The 17484-nt window shown below is 37.1% G+C and overlaps 1 protein-coding gene across 1 annotated transcript in view; it reads right to left on the minus strand.

Moving 5' to 3' along the window:
- TENM2 (teneurin transmembrane protein 2) overlaps window positions 1-17484 on the minus strand; it is a 3459878-nt gene that overhangs the window by 3357385 nt on the left and 85009 nt on the right.

Genomic DNA, 17484 nt, shown 5'->3' on the forward strand with positions numbered 1-17484 from the left:
TTCCAGACTATTTCTCTTTATCTTCCTCCCCTTTCCTCCACTTCCCTGCTCTTTCCTCCTTGACCCCAGACCATGTTTCCTTGCTAAATCACACTGCAAGCAAAAGTTTGATCTTTGCCTTAATCCAAGATACATCAATCAAATCAATTGATTAAGCACTAAAGATTTATAATAGGCTTCATTAAAAAAAAAAAAACAGGACTCAGGACATAATATCTCTTGGAGACAATACTAATCTAGTATTTAAATTTTAACTTTTCCTAAACCATTCAAAGAAAACACAAAAAAACATAAAATATAAGTAAAAAGAAAAATAATCTGCATTTTTCTCTCATATTTAGCTGGAATTTAGAAATACATGGTTGATTTTGGAATAAATTAATTTGTGATTATTTAGCGTGATTAATTATGGTTTAATAAAAGTAATTAAGTTTTATTAGTTTGTATGCATTTAGTATGACCTTTTTATTTTTTAAAACAGTTATCTTCACTGACAATAACTTAATTTGTAGCCATACCAATCAACAATCAGAATCTTTAGTTTCCATTTTTTTTTTTAATTTTTTAAAATTATTTCCCCAATACAATTTTTTTTCTACTGTACAGCATGGTGACCCAGTTACACATACATGTATACATTCTTTTTGATTACATTATCATGCTCCATCATAGGTGATTAGACATAGTTCCCAGTGCTACACAGCAGGAACTCATTGCTAATCCATTCCAAAGGCAATAGTTTGCATCTATTAACCTCAAGCTACCAATCCATCCCACTCCCTCCCCCTTGGCAACCACAAGTCTGTTCTCCAAGTCCATGATTTTCTTTTCTGTGGAAAGGTTCATTTGTCCTGTATTTTAGACACCAGATATGAGTGGTATCAGGTGGTATCTCTCTTTTTCTTTCTGACTTATTTCACTCAGGACGAGAGTCTCTAGTACATCCATGTTGCTGAAAATGGCATTATGTCATTCTTTTTTATGGCTGAGTAGTATTCCATTGTGTATATATATACCACTTCTCCCTAATCCAACCATCTGTTGATGGACATTTGGGTTGCTTCCATGTCTTGGCTATTGTGAATAGAGCTGCAATGAACATGCAGGTGCATGTGCCCTTTTTAAGGAAAGTTTTGTCCAGATATATGCCCAAGAGTGGGATTGCTGGGTCATATGGTAATTCTATGTATAGATTTCTAAGGTACCTCCATATTGTTCTCCAGAGTGGCTGTACCAGCTTACATTCCCACCAACAGTGCAGGAGGGCTCAATTTGCTCCACACCCTCTCCAGCATTTGTTATTTGTGGACTTATTAAGGATGGCCATTCTGACTGGTGTGAGGTGGTACCTCATGGTAGTTTGGATTTGCATTTCTCTAATAATCAGGGACGTTGAACATTTTTTCATGTGCTTGTTGGCCATCTGTATATCTTCCTTGGAAAAATGTCTTTTCAGGTCTTTTGCCCATTTTTCCATTGGGTTGTTGGCTTTTTTGCTGCTGAGTTGTATAAGTTGCTTGTATATTCTAGAGATTAAGCCCTTGTCAGTTGCGTCATTTGAAAGTATTTTCTCCCATTCTGTAAGTTGTCTTTTTGTGTTCTTTTTGGTTTCCTTTGCTGTGCAAAAGCTTGTCAGTTTGATGAGGTCCCATGGGTTTATTTTTGCTCTTATTTCTGTTGCTTTGGGAGACTGACCTGAGAAAACATTTGTAAGGTTGATGTCAAAGAATGTTTTGCTTATGTTCTCTTCCAGGAGTTTGATGGTGTCTTGTCTTATGTTTAAGTCTTTCAGGCATTTGGAGTTTATTTTGGTGCATGGTGTGAGGGTGTGTTCTAGTTTCATTGCTTTGCATGTGGCTGTCCAGGTTTCCCAGCAATACTTGCTGAAAAGACTGTCTTTTCCCCATTTTATGTTCTTGCCTCCCTTGTCAAAGATTAATTGATCGTAGGTGTCTGGGTTTATTTTTGGTTCTCTCTTCTGTTCCATTGGTCTGTATGTCTATTTTGGAACCAGTACCACACTGTCTTGATGACTGTGGCTTTGTAATAGTGCCTGAAGTCTGGGAGAGTCATGACTCCTGCTTGGTTTTTGTTCCTCAGGATTGCTTTGGCAATTTGGGGTCTTTTGTGGTTCCATACAAATTTTTGGATGGTTTGTTGTAGTTCTGCGAAAAATGTCATGGGTAATTGGATAGGGATTGCATTGATTCTGTAGATTGCTTTGGGTAGGATGGCCATTTTTACAATATTAATTTTTCCAACCTAGGAGCATGGAATATCTTTCCATTTCTTTACATCTTCTTTAGTTTCCTTGATTAACGTTTTATCATTCTCAGCATATAAGTCCTTTACCTCCTTGGTCCAGTGTATTCCCAGGTATTTGCTTTTTGGCATGCAATTTTAAAAGGTATTTCTAATATTTCATTGTTAGGATACAGAAATATGACTGATTTCTGAACGCTAATCTTATATCCTGCAACTGTGCTGAATTTGTTGATCAGTTCAAGTAGTTTTTGGGTTGAGTCCTTAGGGTTTTCTATGTATAGTAGTATCATGTCATCTGCATAAAGTGACAGTTTTATCTCTTCTCTTCCTATTTGGATGCCTTTTATTTCTTTTGTTTGTCTGATTGCTGTGGCTAGGACTTGCAATACTATGTTGAATAACAGTGGTGAATGGGCATCTTTGTCTTGGTCCAGATTTTAGTGGAAAGGCTTTCAGATTTTCTCCATTGAGTGTTACATTTGCTGTGGGTTTGTTGTCAATGGATTTTATTGTGTTAAGGTATGTTCCCTCTATACCCACTTTGGTAAGAGTTTTGATCATGAATGGATGTTGGACTTTGTCAAATGCTTTCTCTGCATCTATTGAGATGATCATATGATTTTTTACTTTTCTTTTGTTAATGGGGTATACGATGTTGGTTGATGTGCATATGTTGCACCATCCTTGTGCACCTGGGATGAATCCCACCTGGTCGTGGTATATGACCTTATTTCTATTTATATCTGGTTGGATTTGGTTGGCTAAAATTTTATTGAGAATTTTTGCATCTATATTCATCAAAGATATTGGCCAATAGTTTTCTTTTTCAGTGGTATCTTTGTCTGGTTTTGGAATTAGGGTGATGTTGGCATCATAGAATATCTCTGGGAGTGTTCCATCTTTTTCAACCTTATGAAAAAGCTTAAGGAGGATGGATATAAGTTCCTCTTTGTTTGGTAGAATTCACCTGTGAAGCCCTCTGGTCCTGGACTTTTATTTGTAGGGAGTGTTTTTATGACATATTCAATTTCATTTCTAGTGATCAGTCTATTCAGTTAATCTATTTCTTCTTGATTCATTTTTGGCAGGCTGTAAATTCTAAAAAGTTGTTCATTTCTTCTAGGTTGTCAAATTTGTTGGTATATAATTGTTCATAGTATTCTCTCATGGTTTTTTGTATTTCTGTTGTATCCATTGTGACTTCTTATTCATTTCTTATTGTGTTTATTTCGGTTTTTTCTCTCCTCTTCTTGGTGAGTCTAGGCAGAGGTTTGTCAATTTTGTTTACCTTTTCAAAGAATCAGCTCTTGGTTTGATTTTTTCTATCAATTTTTGAATCTCTATTTTATTGATTTCCTCTTTGATCTTTATGATTTCCATCTTTCTGCTGACTTTAGGTCTTTTTTGTTCTTCTTTTTCTAATTTATTTAGGTGGTGGGTTAAGTTGTTGATTTGAGATTTTTCTTCTTTTTTGAGGAAGGCCTGTATTGCTATGAATTTCTCTCTGAGCACTGCTTTTGTGGCATCCTATAGATTTTGAGTTTGTGTCTTCATTATCATTTGTCTCAAGGTATTTTTTAATTTCCTTCTTTATTTCCTCATTGACCCACGGGTTTTTTAGTAGCATGTTGTTTAGTATCCATGTAATAAGTTTTTTTCCCATTTCTCTTCCTGTGGCTGATTTCTAGTTTCACAACATTGTGATCAGAGAAGATACTTGAAATAATTTCTATACTCTTAAACTTGTTGAGGTTAATTTTGCGCCCCCGCATGTGATCAATCCTTGAGAATGTTCCATGGGCACTTGAGAAAAATGTATATTCTGATTTTTTTGGATGTAATGTCTTTAAAATGTCGATTAAGTCTAACTTTTCTATTGTGTCCTTTAGGATCTCTGTTGCCTTATTGATTTTTTGTCTAGAGGATCTGTCCATTGATGTGAATGGGGTGTTAAGTCTCCTACTATTATTGTATTCCCACTGACTTCTCCTTTTATGTCTGTTAGTATTTGTTGGAGGTATCTGGGTGCTCCTATATTAGGCACATATATATTGACAACTGTAATATCCTCTTTTTGAATGGATCCTTTAACCATTAAATAGTGTCCTTCTTTGTCTTTCTTTATGGCCTTTGTTTTAAAGTCTATTTTGTCTGCTATGAGTATTGCAACTTCTGCTTTCCTGTCGTGTCCACTGGCATGAAATATCTTTTCCCATCCCCTCACCTTCAATCTGTATGTGTCCTTTGCCCTAAGGTGAGTTTCTTGTAGGCAGCAGATTGAAGGTTTTTGCTTTTTTATCCAGTTAGCCACTCTATGTCTTTTGGAGAATTCAGTCCATTGATATTTAAGGTGATTTTTTTTTGTCTTTTTTTGCCTTTTCTAGGGCTGCTTCCTGCGGCATATGGAGGCTCCCAGGCTAGGGGATGAATTGGAGCTGTAGTCACCGGCCTATGCCAGAGCCACAGCAATGCGGGATCCGAGCCATGTCTGCAACCTACACCACAGCTCACGGCAACGCCAGCTCCCCAACCCACTGAGCAAGGCCAGGGATCAAACCCACAACCCCATGGTTTCTAGTTGGATTCGTCAACCACTGCACCATGACGGGAACTCCTAAGGTGATTATTGATAGATGTGTATTTATTGCCATTTTAAACCTTGTTTTCCAGTTGATTCTGTTTTGTCTTTTCTTCTTTTCTTTTTTTGGTAGGATGGTTTCCATTTATTTTATGCCTGAGTACTTTTCAGTTTTTGTGAATGTAATGTTCAGATTTGATTTGTGGTTGCCCTGATTTTTAAGTATATTAACCCCTTCCTATATCTGCTTGCTTTTGCCTAATAGTCATGTAGGCTCAAACACATCATTAAAATAAAAAAGAATATTTATTTTCTTACTTTCCTTCCCCACATTGTATGATTTTTATGTCTTTTTTAACATCTTCTTGTTTAGATCTGTACGCTGGCTTATTTAGGTGACTGCTTTCCAATTGTGGTTTCTACCATCCTAATTCTTTTTTTCTTTTTTCTCTCCTTTTTTAAAAAAAATTAGATAATACCTTTCAGTATTTCTTTTAGAATGGGTTTAGTATTGATGTACTCTTTTAGCTTTTGTTTGTTGGAGAAATTCTTTTTTTTCCCTTCTATTTTAAATGATATTCTTGCTGGATAGAGTACTCTAGGTTGCAAATTTTTTCCTTTCAGCACTTAAAATATATCTTGCCACTCCCTTCTGGCCTGTAGTGTTTCTTTAGAGAAATGAGGTGATAGCCTTATGGGGGTTCCCTTATAATTAATGCTTTGATATTCTCTTGCTGCCTTTGGAATTCTCTCTTTACCTTTAACTTTTACCATTTTATTATAATATGTCTTGGTGTGAGCCTGTTTGCATTCAACTTGTTTGGGGCCCTCTGTGCTTCCTGTATCTTGATATCAGTATCCCCTGGACTTGGAAAGTTTTCAGCCATAATTTCTTCAAATATATTTTCAATCCCCTTTTCTTTTTCTTCTGGAATTCCTATCATGTGTAGATTGGCCCGCTTTATATTATCCCACGGGTCTCTTATACTGTTTTCATGTTTTTTTTCATTTGGTTTTCTGTCTGCTGTCCTGATTGGGTGATTTCCATTATTCTATCTCCCACATCACTAATTCATTCCTCTGCATTATTCATTCTTCCCTTTATTGCCTTTAGCTCAGTTTTATCTCTGCAAATGAATTTTCTAGTTTTTCTTGGCTTCTCTTTATATTTTATAGTTCCTTTCTAAAGGAATCTGCATTACTGTTCATATTCTCTTAATTCCTTTAGTATTTTCATTATCTCCTTTTTGAACTCAATGTCTGTCAGACTGCAGAGATCTGTTTCATTGTTGACTGCTTTAGGTGAATTCTCCTGTTACTTTACCTGGGAATGGTTTCTGAGCTTCTTCATCTTTCTTGTGTTTTTCTTTTTCTGTGAGTGTGGGGAAGACAAACTGTAGTCTTGTAAGGCTACTTTTATGAAAGAATACCCCTTTGTATTTTTTTGAATCTTTGCTGTCTCTTTCTTCGGTGTGAGCAGGCTGTTACTCCCAGGCTGCTCAGTGTGTTTTTAGGGAGAAGGAGGCAACAGTAGGGCCAGCAGTCAGTGCCTAGTCATTGGGCCCTCACCAGCAGCAAGGACCTGCAGGAAGGTAGCACAAGCTACTCCTAGTTGCAGGGCCTGGAAAGTGGCAATAAGCTCTAGGCAGATCTTTAAGGTGACCAGAGCATTTGGCAGTAGCAGCAGCAGGGTGCATGAGTTCCCAAGGGAGTGAGAGCAACAACAGCTTGTGTTCAATTGAAATGCCTTCCTCTGAGGAGACTGGAACCACAGGTGGTGCCTCTTCAGGGACCCCTACTGGGAGCGGACCATGACTGTCTCTAGAGTCAGTGATAACTGTGGTGGTTTGCCCCCACCACCTGTAGACCATGCATGAAGCAACCCATCTCACTTAGCCCACATAGGAGGTGCTATACAGGCTGCTCCTAGTTGCAGGATGCTGGGAAGTGACAGAGATCAGGCATGTTTAACTACTGCCCTGAATGTTTGGCAGTGGCAGCAGCAGGGAGGGTGTGCTCCTCGGATTACGAGAGCACCAACAGGTGGTATTTGGTCACTATGCCCTCCTACTGTGGTGCCCTTGAGGTAAATGGGGCTGCAAGTGATTTTTTTCAGGTATCTCCAGTGGTGGTGGGCCACACTCACCTCTGGAATCAGGAATAACTGCACCTGCCTGCAGACCACGCAAGAAGCACCCTGTCCCACTTAGCCCATGCAGGAGGTGCTGCACCAGCTGCTCCTAGTTGTAGGGTCTTGGGCAGGGACAGTGAGCAAGTATGTGGGTGCCACCTAGAGCATTTGGCAGTGGCAGCTGCAGGGTGGGTGTACTCCCAGAGAGGGTGAGAGCAACAGCGTATGGTGCTTGGTTGCAGTGCCCTTTTTCTTTTTGGCCTACCCCTGAGGTGACTAGGGCCACAAGTGGAGCCCACTCACAGGTCCCCAGCAGTGGCAAGCCATGCCTCCCTCTAGCCTTTGAAAGGACCACTGCAGTCTGTCCCTGCCACCTGTAGATCATGCAAGAGGCACCATGTCGCACTTATACCTTTTATGCCCTTAGCTCACACAAAAGGTTCCTGGGCACTGGTAGCCTGCACAAGAAGAGCCCAATCTCCCCTAAACGAGCAAGAGGCTTCTTGCTGCCCATAGCCTGTACCAGAGCCACCCCTCCCTCTAAGCCTGGGGGCATGCACACACTCTGGTGCAGGGAGTTTCCTATGGCAGTCCACCCCTCCGCCTCTCCCCTCCCCAGCAATGGCACCTTGCCTCTACTGTGGGTCCAGAGCTTCTCCTGGGTTCCCTCTGCTGCGGCATTCCCCTCAGCCCATGTTGTACCGTTCCCCTGCCTGTGGTGCACTGCTCCTCATGCTGACCCCACACAGCCAGCCCAAGTCCTCTCCCCGGGACTGACCTCCGGAGCCTCAGCACCCAGCCACAGCCCAAATGTCTCAGGCAGTGGTGCCCTGGCCAGTGGTTCAGATTATTCTGTGTGGCTGTCACTCTGCTTTGCTGTTCTCAGTCCAGCTGCTGTGCTTTTCTCAGCGACTTTGAGGTTCTGCCAACTCAGCTGATCTTTCCATCAGTTAGGTGGCTTCCCAGGATGTGGGTTCCTTTTCTCCTTCACATCTCCCTCTCAGGAATGCTAGTCCCATCCTGATTCTTTTCCTCTCTCTTCTTCTTTTGTTCTACCCAGTTATGTCAAGAGTTTCTTGCCCTTTTTGGAGGTTTAAGTTCTTCTGCCAGCACGCAGTTCTGTGTTCTGTGCAAGTAGTTTCAGATGTTTTTGATGTGTTTGTAGGAGAAGGTGAGCGTGACTTCTTGCTCCTCTGCCGTCTTGCTCCACCTCTCCGTTTTCTTATTTAGTTATGAGGTTCCTGTTCATTCATTCCTCAAGGCCAAACTATTCTCAGGCCCCTTTGTAAAACTACCTATATTATCCAAGCTCTATCATGCAGTGATTAATACGTGTTTTTGGTTATTGATTATCATTTTAGGGAAATAACTTGTTCCCTACTCTAAAAGCATGTGGTTCCCATGAAACTGATTTAATTGATAGGTACAAGACTCTGAGTGGAATCCAGTGAATGGTATATAGACTCCACACCTCTATTTCTCTCAGACATAATAACTTACACACTGGATAACTAATATTGCCTCATCAGTGATAACATCATCACAGATTTTGACACTGATTTTCCTAGGTATGGCATGACTTTTCTTACAACTTATTACCTTTTACCTATGAATGGAGCCATATATACAAATGGCATATGACTCAAGCCTGACCAATAAAAACCTCAATTTCTCTGCCTCAGTGATTGTTCCTAAGATGGGTGCATGACCTCATCAGAATCAGTTGGACATTCTGAAGGTTTGCTCAGATTTCTCATACAGAGATTATTCTCTTTCTCTGAAGTGCTTGAACTAGTGGCAGCTCCTCTGCAAACACAAAGAGGATGACTGTCTGAGAATGGAGCTAATATGAAGAAGAACCAAGATCTGAAGAGACTAATTGTTTGATCCTCTGAACCAAGCATCTAATACGTTTTTACATCAAAATTTTTGGAAGTCTAGTTACTAGAAGTAATGATTTTGTGTTTTTATTAAATCAATTTGAGTTGGATGTTTTGTACCTTGTAACCAAAATGTCTTAACTGATCAATTTCATGTAATATTTTCTATAGAAACTAAAACTGACATTTTATAATATTTGAGCTTATATTATATTGTGTATATTAAGGGATGCTTGTTTTTATCCCTCTGATAGGATTTAATTTCTACAAGAAAAGTTCTGTCTTACAATTAGCCATATTCTACAGTACTAAAAACTAGACTGAGACACATTAAATTTTTTAAGAGTTTATTTCAGCACACATAGATTTGAATTGGGTAGTGCCAAACCAAGAGTGGTTGAAAGGGTTCAACCAACAGGAACTGGGGGCAGGGTTTTGTTTGTTTTTTGTTTTGTTTTTATTTGTTTGTTTGTTTGTTTTAGAAAAGACACTAGAGCAAAACAAAGAAGTTGTTTAACTGGTTATAGCTTAAGTAGCTTCCTGGTTTGGGAAAGCCCAGTTGGCTGTATGCAATTGGTTATTCTTAGATTTCATCTTTCTTGGACTTGAGTGCACTAATTCTGGCTTTAGATTTGGTTTGCTTGCTTGCATAGATTATTGAGGCATCAGAGCCACCCCAGTCTAATGGCCTCCTTGTTTAAATACTTTAACACTGGAGTTCCCCTTGTGGCTCAGTAGTTAACGAATCCTACTAAGAACCATGAGGTTGCAGGTTCCATCCCTGGCCTTGCTCAGTGGGTTAAGGATCCAGCGTTGCCGTGAGCTGTGGTGTGGGTCACAGACGTGGCTCAGATCCCAAGTTGCTGTGGCTGTGGTGTAAGCCGGCGGCTACAGCTCCGATTCCACCCCTAGCCTGGGAACCCCCATATGCCACAGGAAGCAGCCCTAGAAAAGGCAAAAAGACAATAAATAAATAAATACTTAACACCAGCATGTACTCTCCATAGCTTTAAGTACAAACATAATGCAAAGAGACACAAACAAGCGTTACTCAGTCAAAAGTCTGTTAGGAATACTTCTCATTCAACTTTCCTACCTGAATTATAACAGTAACATAAAGAAGGGACATTCCCCACTATTCAGATAGCTTCCTTGCTTAATTATTGGAGAGATTATTTTAGGAATTAATTTTATCATATCAGTACAACTGACCAGGAATGATAGAATTCCTTAACAGGAGATTTTAATTCATTATGTTAATTACTGAAGCATAATTATATATAAAATAAAGAGTAGTTTTCTCATAACTTCCCAACTTTATAAGCATCAGAAATCCTGCATCAGGATTATTTCTGGTGTGACCTATCAGGAGGAGCACAATTCCTCTATCACTTACTTTTCTTGTTTATTGCTTTGGGTATTACTATCATCATTACACCAGTTTGTGTTGTGATGTCACTTTTGTGTATTTGGCCTAAATTTTAACTGCATAAATATCTGTCTACATCTACAATTTCTCAAAGTGGACATTTTAGGCAGACTTTTTATCATTTTTTTTACATTTTTCTAACGCTTTCTAATATATGTCTACTTCAGTTGTTATTATCACCTAGGAATTTTCTTCCTAGTTGTATGGTTTGAATGTGCTAAAAGGCACTATCTCTCCATTCCCAACTCCCCATCTTAGTTTTTTGATTGTATGGCAATATTTTTTATAACACATGCTTCAGTGATGAGAATTTATGTAAACCACACCCTATTTAAATGGAAGAACACTTTCCAACTGATAATGCCCATCATACTTCAAGCCAAAAACAAACAAAAACAACTAGATATCAAGTTATTTTCTATTAACTACATTAAGCATTTTTCTTGGCTGAAAATTACAAGAATTTTATTTTCCCTTAAACATCATCAGATCTGTGGTCACTAGAGTCTCAAACCTAAGATGCACTCAATGACTACATATTGACTAGAAAGAAAAAATGCTGACTGAAAAAGGGAATGGGTGCCATTCATTTCCCTTCTCATTTTTATAAGAAAAATTGTGGCATTCAATCTAAGTCCTATTATAAGAAGTGTGCTAAGTTTAGATCTATTAGTTGAAATAGAATGTCTAGGCTGATAATCAGTAATTCAATAAAGTACTAAATTCAATTGAATGCATGTGTCAACACCTAATTAAGGAGGTCATCAACTCAACAAGAATTAAGAATTATGCATCTTCATTGTATCATTAACAACCTCTCAAATAGCTACTCTTCGGTCTTCAGGTTTTGCACTGAAGCTATTCTTTGTATAGAATTCCTAATCCAAGATTAATTTATTCAAACTTTACCTCTGTTTAAATAAGTCAAACTATCAACTTCAGGCAGGTTTTTGTGGGGCTATAGGAACTCAGGGGCTCTACAATGTCAAAGTGTAACAGTACTGGATTTTAATATAAGAGCTTTATATTTTACCAGAACCTGTAAAAAGTCATCTTCATTTGTGTTTTGGCTTACCCAAATCATTTAATGAAACAATTTTCTCCTGAAATCAATTTGTCACAAAGCTTTACTCTATATCCTGTTATATACTGCACAATATATTAAGTAATAAGAATTTAACTTATACAGGTTACTTTTTTGGAGGCATTTCCAATATTACTTATAAATAGGTGAGAAATCTCTAAGAGTTACAATAGGATATAAGAATAAGTTTATTTGGCCATCTCCCCTAATGTGATAATGGGAAGAATGGAAGTATTTATGAGGGCTGAGAAAATGTTTCACAGAAGTCGAATTTGAAATTTTAAGATGGGTAATGGTGGTTTGTAAGGGAAGTGGAATAAGAATAAATGAAAAATTAATCAAAAGGATGAAGGCATCTGTACTTCATTATTATAGAAGAGTCCGGAAATTAACCTGACTCTATAAGTGAGATGGATAATACTTAAAATTATAATTCAGACCTATATTTTAAAAACATTATTTTACTGGCAATATATCCATATGAATAAAAGTTTTATCAAATATGTACTATATATGGGGAAATTTCCTTATAAATTCTAAAATGTGATCTAGTTATCAGTTGTTACCATTACCATTCCTATTCTTGAAAACCAAAATAGCAATGCATTATTAAATAGAAAGAATTTAGAGGAAAAATAACCAAAAAAGTTGAACCTCAGATAAGAACCATAGCTAAATAGGAAGAGAACCCCAAGGTAGGCCAAAAAAAAAAAAAAAGGCAGATAAAGAGAAAAAAGAAATACTAGCATGCAAGAGCTGCATGAAAACAAAGGGGAACAGTATGTTTCTTCCTCTGGTCTTTTCTTGCATGAAAATGCACATGTATGATTTTATCACCAGTGTTATTTTCATTTCACAGTTCTTAATAGACAAGCTAACCTATAATTACCAAAGAATGAAGAGAGTAGTTCTTCAGATAGCAGGACACTGAAAACACATTTACACTTAACGGGAGGTGATTAGATGGTAGAATGTGTTAGAAAAACTGCAAATCCCATACAACAAATATCAGTTCTCTCATTCAGGGGTTGTTTTTCATCACTGATTGAAAAGTATAGCCAAATCCATTAAACCACCTTTCAAGTTTTTAAATTGTTCCAGAGGAATTACCAGGTGTGTTGCCATGCCACTTACCATGGATTGGTAGAGACACAAAAATATGTGGTCAAGTATAAATGAATGAATTGAAGTCTTTAGGAAATACTTACTATCAAACAGCAGTCTCTTAACACTAAATAATTGGGTTTTGGATTCACAACTACATTAAACAAATATTTTTTTGAGTTTATTATAAGATAAATACTGGGCAGACACAACCCCCACCCCCCACCAACGAACAAACAAAAACAGATGTTCTCTAGTCAGCCTATTTAGTGAGAAAAAGAAGCAGAAAATAATTTTTAAAAATCTCTAGTAATATAATATGATGAGTGGTAAAACATTCTGAAAAGACGGGAAAGTGAGTATTTTGAAGAGATGGGAAAAAGGCAACTGAGAATTCAGTTTGATCTTAAACAAGTGTTGTCTTCATGTTTTAATTTTTTTTTTTGTTTTGTTTTTTGGGCTTTTTTCTTGATGAAAAGGAGTACATGACAGGTGAAGAGAGCAACTGCTAATGGTGTAGCAGGGTGCATTTCAAGTGTTAGCAACGCCGAATTATTCTAAAAGGTTGGAGTTTCGATACCAAAAAAATGTGATTGGTAAGGTTGCTCTACTTGAAATGGTCACTGAATTAGTCAGGATCTCCAGGGAAGCAGAGCCTAGAGTACACATATAAATGTGTGTATATATCTCCTCATATATATACACAGGAGACTGACTAGAGGAATTGGCTCATACAGTTATAGAGGCCTGGAACCACCACAGTCTGCCCTCCACCAACTGGAGAACCACCAGGATGGCTTGTTGTATAATTCACTCTAATTCTAAAGTCTAGAGAACCAGTAGCTCTGATGCTGAGAGAAGGAAAAGCTGGGCATCCTAGGTCAAGAAGAGAAAGGAGGTATTCATTATTCCTTTAACTTTTTGTTCCATTTAGGCTCTCAACAGATTGGATGGTGTCCACCTACACAGTGGTCTTAACTCAGTCCACTGAATCAAATGCTAATCTCTTCTAGAAACACTCTCACAGACACCGCCAGAAATAGTGTTTCATCATCTGTTTGAATACCCATGGGTCCTCTGAAGTTAACAGGTAAACTTAACCATCATTATCACCATTAGCTCCCAAACATTTTTAAAAACTACAGCTGTCCAGTCATTTAGGTTCTAGTTTAGACATTATAAACCCACTGCGATCTTCCTGACACTCTAAAGCAAAAGCCTACCTCCTACCTGATCCTATCACATCACCTTGTTTTACTTTCACTCTGTTTTTTTTCATTCTAAACTTACTTCACCATAAGACTTATGACATCCTCAGGGTTTTCTGTCATTTACATATTTATTTATTGTATCCATGTTTCCACTAGAATATGTTTCATAAGGACAGGGCCAGTATCTTTGTAGTTACTGGAATATTCTGAGGGAGTAACCTAGAAAAGTATGTTATATGTACATGAAAGCAACAGATGAGCACAAAAATTTCATTCACCATTTATGAGAGTGACTATTTCAAAAATAAGCAAGAATAATCCTAAATCAATATTAAATGTTTAAATAATGAGAGAAATAATAATTTCCCAAAGAGCATATTCTCATTTAGTAGATACTAATTTTTTTCTTTTTTTTTTTTTTTTTTTTTTTTGTCTTTTGTCTTTTTAGGGCCACACTCATGGCATATGGAGGTTTTCAGGCTAGGGGTCTAATTGGAGCTGTAGCCACAGAGCTACACCATAGCCACAGCAACGCCAGATCCAAGTTGCGTCTGCCACCTACACAACAGCTCATGGCAACAGCAGATCCTCAACCCACTGAGTGAGGCCAGGGATCGAACCTGCAACCTCATGGTTCTGAGTCAGATTTGCTTCTGCTGTGCCACAATGGGAACTCCCAATTCTCTATTAAAATATTATATCTAGATTATTTACTCAAAAAAGTAATACTAATACATTTATTTTCAGGGTTGATCAAAAAGATAAAGTTTGAGGAAAATAAAAATTGGTACAATGAAAGCAAAAAATATTTTATGCTAAAAGCTTAAATTTCAAATCTTTTTCAACTTTCAGGGAAACTTGCCAATTTCTTAACGGATCAAAGAACTTTTCTTTTACCACCCCAATTCCAGTAATTTAAAAAAATATATAATTATCAATATCAGACTAACATACAACTAGCTATTCTATAAGAATCTACCTTTACAATTCCATTTTCTTTTAGGAATCATTCTGGAGAGACATTTGTCCCCTAATGTTTGAGAGCTTTAAACATGTCTGCAAACTCTTTGATATTTCTTCCATTAGAAAGTACAGTGTATGTTCCCTCCTTACCATGAATCTGGGTGGGTTTTTGATTTGTTTGCAACTAAAAGAATAGGATGGAAGTCACACCATATGATTTCTGAGACTAGATCATAAAAACCAATGTAGCCTCTGTCTTACTCACTGGATCACTCACTTGTGGATCTCTGAAATGATATGTAAGGATCTAACCATCCTGAGGAAGGCATGCTGTGAGGACCCTCAAAACACCAAAAGACAGCACATGTAGATACGCCATTCCAGAGTCCAAGTTAAAGACCAAGCTGACAGTGAATCACCAGACTCGTGAAGATACCTCCAAGTGATACTATACATGCACCCTCAAATGGTAAGTCTCTCCAGATAAAGCTACAGATGTCAATAAACAGGACAAACTATTTCTTCTATGACCTTCTTAAATTTTTATCCCTCACAATCAAAGATCTTAACAAAATTCATTGTTTTAAGCCACTGAGTATAGGAGTAATTTTTATTCAGTTGGTGCATACATTGTTTTATTGTGCTTCACTTTAGTATCTTCACAGATATTGTGCTTTTTATAAATTGAAGTTTTGTGGCAACCCTGCACCATTAGATAATGGTTAACATTTTTTAGCAATAAAGTTTTTTTTTAATTAAAGTATGTATATTGTTATTTTAGGTATAATGTTATTGCGCACTTAATATATTACAATACAGTTTAAACATAAATTTTATATTCACTGGGAAAATTAAAAATCTCTGTGACTCATTTTATTGCAATATTTGCTTATTGCAATGATCTGGAACTGTACTCACAATATCTCTGTGGTATGTCTGTGATAGCAATCACTATGCAAAAGTCATAAGTAAGTTTTATCGGCATGGACAAGAGATCCATATAAGTATGGATTGAAAAATAAAAAATCTTTTTTTTTTCTTTTTGGGCCACATCTGTGGCATATGGAGGTTCCCAGGCTAGGGGTCTAATCAGAGCTATAGCTGCCGGCCTATGCCACAGCCACAGCAACACCAGATCCAAGCCATGTCTGTGACCTACACTACAGTTCATGGCAATGCCAGATCCTTAACCCACTCAGCGAAGCCAGGGATTGAACCCACAACCTCATGGTTCCTAGTTCGATTTGTTTCTACTGTGCCATGATGGGAACTCCTAGAAGATCATTTAAAAGAGATCTCCATCACAAAAGCCTCTCTTCAAATAGTCAGATACTCATTGTTGAAGAGGACTCCATTTAGCCTGGAAGAACCCTACCATTTGTAAATTCTAAACAATATTTACAAGAGAGGGTATTATAGTGCTCTATCAAGCCAAGAGCCATTTGGAAAATGTATGTGCTTAAGGACTTTAACTAAAACTGGATTATTCTTTCCTATTTGGACTAAACTGGTTAACTATGAACTAGTATCTCTACCATACGTTTAATGTTTTACTTCTAGGCATCAATGTTTTTAAAGTATGCCTCACAATCATAGGAAATGGTTGTGTAAAACAAACAAGCGAATAAACAAACAAACAAAAAAACAGCTGATAACCTTTTTCTCATCAGAACTGTTTTAACCTAGAGAGAATATTTCTCTAATAATTTGTTTGGCTGGTTGAATTGCATACACCAAGATCACTTGAAAAGATATTTGGATAGGATTAAAGATATGAATATGATTTCTGATTAGAATAATTTACTTTATGAAAGTAGAGACTTAATTTTGCCCAAAGTGTCCCCAGACAAAGATATGTAAGTTTTCATTCAGGTTCCACATGGTCCTAAAGATGAAAAATTATCTCTTCAGCTTAGTTAATGTAGTTAAGTTATTCTAGATGACACTGCAGGTCCCCAACAAATCAGAATGCTGTTTTTCCTAAGAATGCAAAACTTGCTAGACTGCAAATATTATTTTATGTTATCATGTCATACCAAATATTAACAGATATAAGTTATAGTATGAACTTAGTATTAATTTGTCTTAAATAAATTCTATTTAGATTTTGTCATCTAAATTTGAAATCATACCATTTTTCATGACTATTTACATCTTTTAAATGAGTAGATTATAAATTCTGTATAATATGCTTAAGGGGACATTGATAATTCTATTGAGTAGCACAGACCAACACAAATACAATATGAATCATAAACAAGAACTGCATATAGAATATAAAATTTTAACACCTATTTATGACAAAAACTCTCCAGAAAGTAGGCATAGAGGGAAACTGCCTTGACATAACAAAGGCCACAAATGAAAAAAGCTGCAGCTAACATCATCAATGGTGAAAAACTAAAAGCTTTCCTGCTAAGATCAGGAAAAAGCCAAGGATGTCCACTTTCACCATTTTTATTCAACACAGTTTTGTAAATTCTAGTCATGGCAATCAAAGAAGAGAAATAAATAAAAGGAATCCACAATGGAAAAGAAGTAAAACTGTCATTGTTTGTGGATGACATGATACTATACATAGAAAATCCTAAAGATGCTACCAGAGAACTACTAGAGTTCATCAATAAATCTGGTAAAGTTGTAGAATACAAATTTAATACAAATAAATCTCTTACATTCCCTATACACTAACAATAAAAGGTCAGAAAGCAAAATTAAGGAAACAATCCCATTTACCATCATTGAAAAGAATAAAATATCTAGGAATAAACTTACCAAAGGAGGCAAAAACCTGTACTCTGAAAACTATAATACACTGTTGAAAGAAATCAAAGATGAC

Source organism: Sus scrofa, chromosome 16 (assembly GCF_000003025.6).
Source record: "Sus scrofa isolate TJ Tabasco breed Duroc chromosome 16, Sscrofa11.1, whole genome shotgun sequence".
NCBI lineage: Eukaryota > Metazoa > Chordata > Mammalia > Artiodactyla > Suidae > Sus > Sus scrofa.